This window comes from Chrysochloris asiatica, unplaced genomic scaffold (assembly GCF_000296735.1).
Source record: "Chrysochloris asiatica unplaced genomic scaffold, ChrAsi1.0 scaffold00429, whole genome shotgun sequence".
In the NCBI taxonomy this organism is placed as follows: Eukaryota; Metazoa; Chordata; class Mammalia; order Afrosoricida; family Chrysochloridae; genus Chrysochloris; species Chrysochloris asiatica.
In genome coordinates, this window is record NW_006408947.1 from 485,720 (window position 1) to 493,250 (window position 7,531).

The 7,531-nt window shown below is 40.6% G+C and overlaps 1 pseudogene; it reads left to right on the forward strand.

Moving 5' to 3' along the window:
• The first annotated feature begins 2,213 nt into the window (after nt 1-2,213).
• LOC102838330 overlaps nt 2,214-7,531 on the forward strand; it is a 7,567-nt pseudogene continuing 2,249 nt past the window's right edge.

The window sequence follows — 7,531 nt, forward strand, 5'->3', positions numbered from 1 at the left end:
ACCAGGACTCTCTGAATGGGTATAAGGGGGGAAATCATGTTAAGATGCTTGGTTGTCTTTTGAATTTTGGTTTCCCTTGCATACCATTGTAAAATAGACACTTGAGGGGGAGAGAAAGGAATAGCCAGAAATATCACCACAGAATGCTTGTAAGTCCATCTTCTGCCTATAACTGATTGGAATAACTAAAATGGGCCTACAACTTTCCCAGTGAAGGAGGCTTCCTGCTCAGCCTTTGCATTACATAAGACCATAGGTGGAATCCTGAACCCCATCCATAATCTTCTGAGGTGGGAAATGTCCACTTGAAAGGACAAACATACCAGCCTGGAGTGGTTAGGAGAACAGAAGATACTTCTTGAAAGAAAGACCGACAGGAAAAATAAGAAACAATAATGGCAGTTCAACTGACTACTGCAAGAACCAGCAAGTTGCTTGCCCAGGAGCCATCAAGGCAAGTAGTCGGGTTCCCTCAGGACAAACCCCCTTCCAAGACTAAGACTCAAGGGGAATACACCAGTATGCATATGGTCTGACCTGTGACCATGTTGGTCACCGATAAGGGGAAGTGAGGGAAAAAGAGCAATTAAGCTGTTTGCTGAGTCCTACCATGTTCAATAGACTCCTGTGAACCCAGGTGGCGACCTGGTTGGCCAGCAGTATGGCAAGACCTGGGGACTCCTGGGCCCAGAGACAGTGACATAGCCAGAGGACTAGAGTGGAGAGTGAAGCATCCAGCTGATAACAAGTGAGGGCATATGCATAAGAACACCCACACTTGCAGATAATACCCACTTTACCTGTCATCAATGACTGGATAATCAGAACTTGACTAGAAGAAGAAAGAAGATGGGGAAAAAGAGTAATCTGATACAATTTGGTGAGCTTGACCTACACCTATGGATGAGGTAGCTTAAAAGAGGGAATGAATTTTTATAGTGAGGATCATTCACAACCTCTCAGTACACAAGGTAGACAGGGATGGACAACTTGGACATTGGCTACCCTAAGTGGAGGGCTACAAATGCAAAAATTAACTGGTTTACAGGCTTTCAAGAGGGAGCCTAGATCTAGAGGACATGGAAGAAGGAAGACTCTCCACTGAGTAGTATCCAATCTGTCTGTGTGGGGCTGATGAAAGGAAATGGGGATAGGACTCTTGTGGTACAATAGTGAATGATTGCTATCAGGACTGACTGTGAGGGTTCGAAATATAAAGGTAGACATTTTGTAGGAAAAGGAGGGGAGTGGTTGATGTTACAGTCCAAGAGCGGTGGTCCCTGGGACCATCAAGGAAGAAAAGCGGAGTGTGGGACCTTACCCAGAGACACTGTGATGTCAGAGATGGAGGCAGAGATGATGACATGGAGAGATGAGTGGCTGGGGACTCTAGACCCAGATTGGGAGAGGGGCTGTGTGCTGACAACAGATGGGCAGGCTTGCAGGATATTCCCTTTGGTTGTTTGATGATGCATGGAGGGTACTGTAATCATGGTAATGAAAAGATATACACTAGGATGAATACAAGAGAGCTCTGGTAGCATAGTGGTTGCGAATTGGGCTGCAAACAGCAAGGTCAGCAGTTCGAAACTACCAGCTGCTCTGTGGGAGAAAGAAGAGGCTTTCTGCTCCTGTAAAGATTTACAGCCTCGGAAACTCTGTTCAGGGTCGCTATGGGTCAGAACCGACTCAACGGCACTTAACAACAACAACAGGATGAATATAAAGGTAATGTTATCCCATATAACTATCATATAATTCACAATAAAAACTTGAACAAAAAAATAAAGAGAAAGATAGAAAGAGGGCCAAATATCAAGACTGAAAACAAAAGTTGAACATCATAAAAAACACAGGAAAAAAAAAAAAAAAATATATATATATATATAATAGGAAAAGAAAAACCAGACCAAAAAAAGCAATGAAAAAAAAAGAAACTGTAGGGAAAAATTGAAATAATTCTTTGGTACCACCTAGTGGACTCTCACCTTTGAAGTCGACTGAGCAATTTCATGATGTTTCTGCTGTGCCAATGTGATTTAACACAGACCTTCTTTTTTATTTCTCTCAGGTCCATTTAGCTGATTCTCCAAGTGAGAACCAGCCATTCTGAAAGACTCCTGGAGCAGATTCTGCGTGGTGCAGATCCCACCACCCCCTCCACCCCCCCACCCCCCGCCACACACAGTGCAGATCAGTGCCAATCCTTCTGCATGTTGCAGAACATTGCTCGAGCAATGTAAGACCTTCCCTGGGGCTTTATTTTCACACAGGTTTCCCCTCTGGTCACCAGCACGGAGATGAGTACTCAGAACAAAAGAAATGGTGTGCAAAGAGAAAACAAAACAAAACAAAAACCACTTGAACCTCTGTTTCTGCTTGTTTCTGAACTGAGAGTGATTTCTTTCTCTCTCTCTCTGCCTCAAATCAGACGCCACCTCCTTTCTTGCTTCTGTTCTAAATCTTAATCCCAGTAGACACTCGAACCACTTATTTATCACTTTATCTGATGTTCAAAGTTCCAGGACCATTCTCTGAATTCGTTTCACCTGTTTTTCCATGTTTTCACAGATGGTCCTTTCTGCCTATCAAGTCCCAACCCCAGATGTTTCCTGTTCAACTTTTTTACTTCATCATTTCTTCCAGTTATGTTAGCTTCTCTGTGCTCAAGGGGAAGTTGTAGTCTCTTCTTCTGTCCACTTTGGTCTTTTCTTTTGCTGTTTTTACTGACCATTTTCTTTCTTTGTGTACAATGTTCTTGATGCCATCTCATGCCTCTTTTAATCTTCTATCATTAGAGTTTAATGCATCGAGTCTGTTCTTGAGATGGTCTCTAAATTCAGGTGGGATATACTCTTAAATCATATTTTGGTTCTTGTAGACTATTTTATGTTTCCATAAGATAAGCACTAGAATGTGAGCCACAAGTTCAGCAATTAGAGCCCACCAGCTGTTCCATGAAACAAGTATAAAGTTATCTGCTCCCACAAAGATTTACAGCTTCAGAAACCCTATACGGGGTTGCTATGAGTTGGAACTGAGTTTATAGCACTTTACAACAACACCAGCAACAACAACACCAGACTTGTTTTGATTTGCTTCAGCTTCAGCTGAAGGTGGTATGTTCCATAGTCATCCCCAGGCCTTGTTTGGTAGATGATAATTAGTTTCTCCATTGTCTCTTCCCACAGATGTAGTCAATTTGATTCTTGTGTATTCCACCTGTCAAGGTCAATGTATATAGTAGCTGTTTATGTTGCTTAGAAATTTTATTTGCAATGAATAAGTCCTGCGCAATTGTGTGACCTCCAGTACCATTTATATCACCAAGGCCATATTTTCCAAATATTGATCCTTCCTCTTTGTATTCATCTTTCACATTACAATAACAAGTAGTTATCAATCCATCTAGAGTCCATGTTTGATCATTTCAAATGGAAGAATTTGGTAGAATTCTCTTGTTTCATCATAACTGACTTTAGTGGTTAGTGCATACATTTTAATAATAGTGGTATTAAATGTTCTTCCTTGTAGACATTTGGATATTATCCTTTCACAGACAGCATTTTGCTTCATGATAGATATTGAAATGAAATGCTCTTTTTGATGAGCAATACTATGCCAGTCCTCTACAATTTGTCATTTGCAGGTGTTTGTTCTCATTTTGAGTTGTACCACATCAGCACATGAGGGTCCTGAATGCTTTGCTCAATCCACATCATTAAAGTCAATTCCACTTGGAGGAGGCAACTCAGTCCTATTTTGAATGCTTTACAGTCTGAGGATCTCATCTTCTGGTTCTGCGTAAGATAACATTCCAATGTTGTTCATAGGGTTTTCATTGGGTAACCATTCAGAAGTGTTCTGCCTATTCTTCTTCCCAGTCTGTCTTAGTCTGGAAGCTCCACTGAAATATGTCCACCATGCTATAAATACCCTGCTGGTATTTATAATATCAGTAGCATAGCTTTTATCATCACAGCAACATACAAACCACCACAGTATGACAAACTGACATATAAGTGATGGACATTGAGGACTGACAGACAGAAATATATATGGGTTCCTGGGAGTTCACAGCAATATGAAGCTGTCTTAGCTGGGCATTAAAACAAAAACAGAGGGGGTAAACCACTGGCTGTATGACTGTTTCAGGACAATAGTCCACTCATTGTGGAATGATGGACTCAGGAAAAAAAAAAAATCACCAAAGATATAAGGTCTTTACACTTTGAAAGTGAGAAAGGGGGAAAGAAGAGATACAACCCAAAGATGGTCAGTTCCCAGTAGGAGCTTTTGGTGAATAATGCTCTCTGGACCTAAAGGAGACATTGAAAATAGATCAGCAGCTCTGTGATCAGAGAGAAACAGGAAATAAGCATGTAGTTGTTTATGTTTGAGGACCCTAGCCTATAATTTCTAGTTCTATAATTTTCTAGTTCCATACACACCCCTCTTCATATCGGTTTTGTTTGTTTGTTTTTAACAAATAACTGGGTTCTCAGAAAACCCCAAGTACAGCCTAGACTAAAGATTACCCCTCTTGTTTAACTCATTGTAAAAGATCACTAAGTAGGATGAACCAGAGGGAATGTCCAGGAAACAAGTTTCTGCTTCTTTACATCCCAAATTCCCTCCTGATCACTCAGTGGTTACTTAGGCAACTCCCCACAGCTCTCTTGGATTTTTCTGGTATAGGCAGCTATTAAAATTGCGTTTGCAATAATGTCTATTTGTGGGGTGTGTCCATTGTAAAGACTTATTGATAATGCTGTGCATCAAGACCATTTGTGTATGAGCTATATTTTGCATCTTTTTTACCACAGTGGAAAGATCCTTTGAGAATAGGTTCTGATATCCTGCACCTGCCAGACCTCAAAAAAAAAAAAAAAAAAAAAAAAGTCTCCTTTAGGATATATAGCTAGCCCAGCAACAAGTTTATTGTTGTTGTTATGTGCCATGGAGCTGGTTCTGACTCATAGTGACCCTGCACAGGGTTTTCGAGGCTGTAAATCTTTACAGAAACAGAAAGCCTCATCTTTCTCCCGTGGAACAGCTGGTAGTTTTGAGCTGCTGACCCTGAGGTTAGCAACCCGATTCATAACCACTACACTACCAGAGCTCCTTAGCAACAAGTTAACATCAGTGTTAATGTTAGGGGACTTGCTCTTAGAAAAAGCAGCTTTTAAAATCCAATGAAGATAAGACTCTCGGTTTGGTTTTTGGCAATGTCAGCTGTTTACTACAAGAAATAAGACTTGCTTTCAGGGCACAAGTGGAAACAGTGATCTCTTATATAGCTGTTGACCTCTTTCCTTTACCACCTATATCTAGTGTAAGTAGGGTCAACCAACCAGCTTTCCCATACCTCACATTTTGACAAAATTGCAGAAAAATATCAAAGACATGATCACCAGAACCTTGATTATCATCAATACTTGACCTGTGGGTGTTGATATTTTGCATATTAATATTTCCACCTCACACAATGTGTTAGTAGCGCTTTACCAATGGAGGCAGAGATATCAGTGCCTTTAAAACTAGTCAGATTTGAGAGCCAATTTAGAAAATTCTTCCTTATGATTTTTGTTTCTCTAGAATCACTCTCAGTATTAAATATACCTTATGCTGGATTCTCTAGAAAATCAAAACCAGTGAAGTGTGTATTTATATACAGAGAGGTTTATCTTATGGAAGTCACTCACACAATTTTGCTGTTATTGATAAGTGCTGTCAAATCGATTCCGACCCATAGAAATCCTGTGTAGGGTTTCCAAGAGCAGCTGGTGAGCTTGAACCACTGACCTTGCAGTTCAAACAACTTTGCAGTCTGACACATTAACCCACAGCACCACACCAGGACTCTCATACAATTTTGTTGTTGTTGTTAGGTGCCATTGAGTTAGTACCAGCCCACAGTGACCACAGCAGAATGAAACACTGCCCGATCCTGGGCCAACCTCACTACTGTTGCCATGCTTGAGTCCATCGATGCTGTCATTTTGCCAATCCATCTCGTTGGGGGTCTTCCTCTTTTTCTTTGACACTCCACCTTACCAAACATGATATCCTTCTCCAACAACTGGTCCCTCCTGACAATATGTCCAAAATGAAAGATGAAGTTTGGCCATCTTGGCCTCTAAGGAGCACTCTGGCTGCACTTCATCCAAAATGGATCTATTGGTTTTATTGGCAGCCCAGGGCACTTTCAATATTCTCCTCCAACACCATAACTCAAAGGCATCAATTCTTCTACAGTCTTTCTTATTCACTGTCCAGCTTTCACATACATATGAAGTTATTGAAAATACCATGGCTTGGATCAGGCGCACCTTAGTCCTCAAGCTGACATCTTTGCTCTTCAACACTTTAAAAAGTTCTTGTGCAGCAGATTTGTCTAATGCAATAAGTCGTTTGATTTCTTGACTGCTACTTTCATGAATGTTGATAGTTGATCCAAGAAGAATGAAGTCCTTGACAACTTCAATCTTTTCTCCATTGATAAGAATGTTGTTTATTGGTCCAGTGGTGAGGATTTTTGTTTTCTTTACATTGAGATGTAATTCATACCAAAGTCTGTGTTCTTGGATCTTCATCAGTAAATGTTTAAGTCCTCTTCACTTTCAGCAAACAAAGTTTTATCATCTGCATATCACATGTTGTTAATGAGTCTTCCTCCAATCCTGATGCCACAATTTTAGAGGTTGGAAAATTCCAAGTCCATGTGTCAGATGATATCCAAACACCTATAAGAAACATTGAATTCAGATAAGGATGTGGAATAAGGGATATCATTGCTGATGATCGATGGCTGAAAGCAGAGAATAATAGCAAGATATTTACTTGTTCTTTAATGACTAAGCAAAGACTTGACTGTATGGATTTCTAAAATTTTACTAACTTGACCTATATTTGTGGAGACAGTAGCTCAAAATACCAACAGAGATGGAAAGAGTCTTCACATCAAGTATCAATGCTATCCCCTCTGTACACAGGGTAGATAGGGACAGGCAACTTAGATATTGGCTACCTAAAATGAGGGGGTGATAAAGACACAAAGTGAGTGGCTTACAAGGTTTCAAGATGGAGCTTAGTTTAAGAGTGTAGGGGGGATGATAAAGAGCTCTGGTGTATAAACACTAAAGTGCTCTATGGCTGACTGGAATATGGGTTGCCATAACACACCAGCCTCTCCTCAGGAGAAAGATGTAACTGTCTGTGTGACAGGAACAATGATGGTGGTGCTAATCCCCATAAAGGATGAACAAGATTTAGGGTCAAACATTGAGGATGATATAAATGAACAGCATTCTGGATCAGACACTGGAAGTATAGAACGTCATACAGAGAATGAACCTAGTGATCGAGAAGATGGCCTCATCAAAAGGCATCATGTGACAGACTCTGAGAATGATGAACTCCCAAATCTTAATGCTAGTGACTGAAAGTGAGAAGCTTCACAAGCCAATGAATAGTGACTCTGAATCTGTAGAGCACCCAGAGCCTCCTGCAAGTGATTCAGAAAATGAGG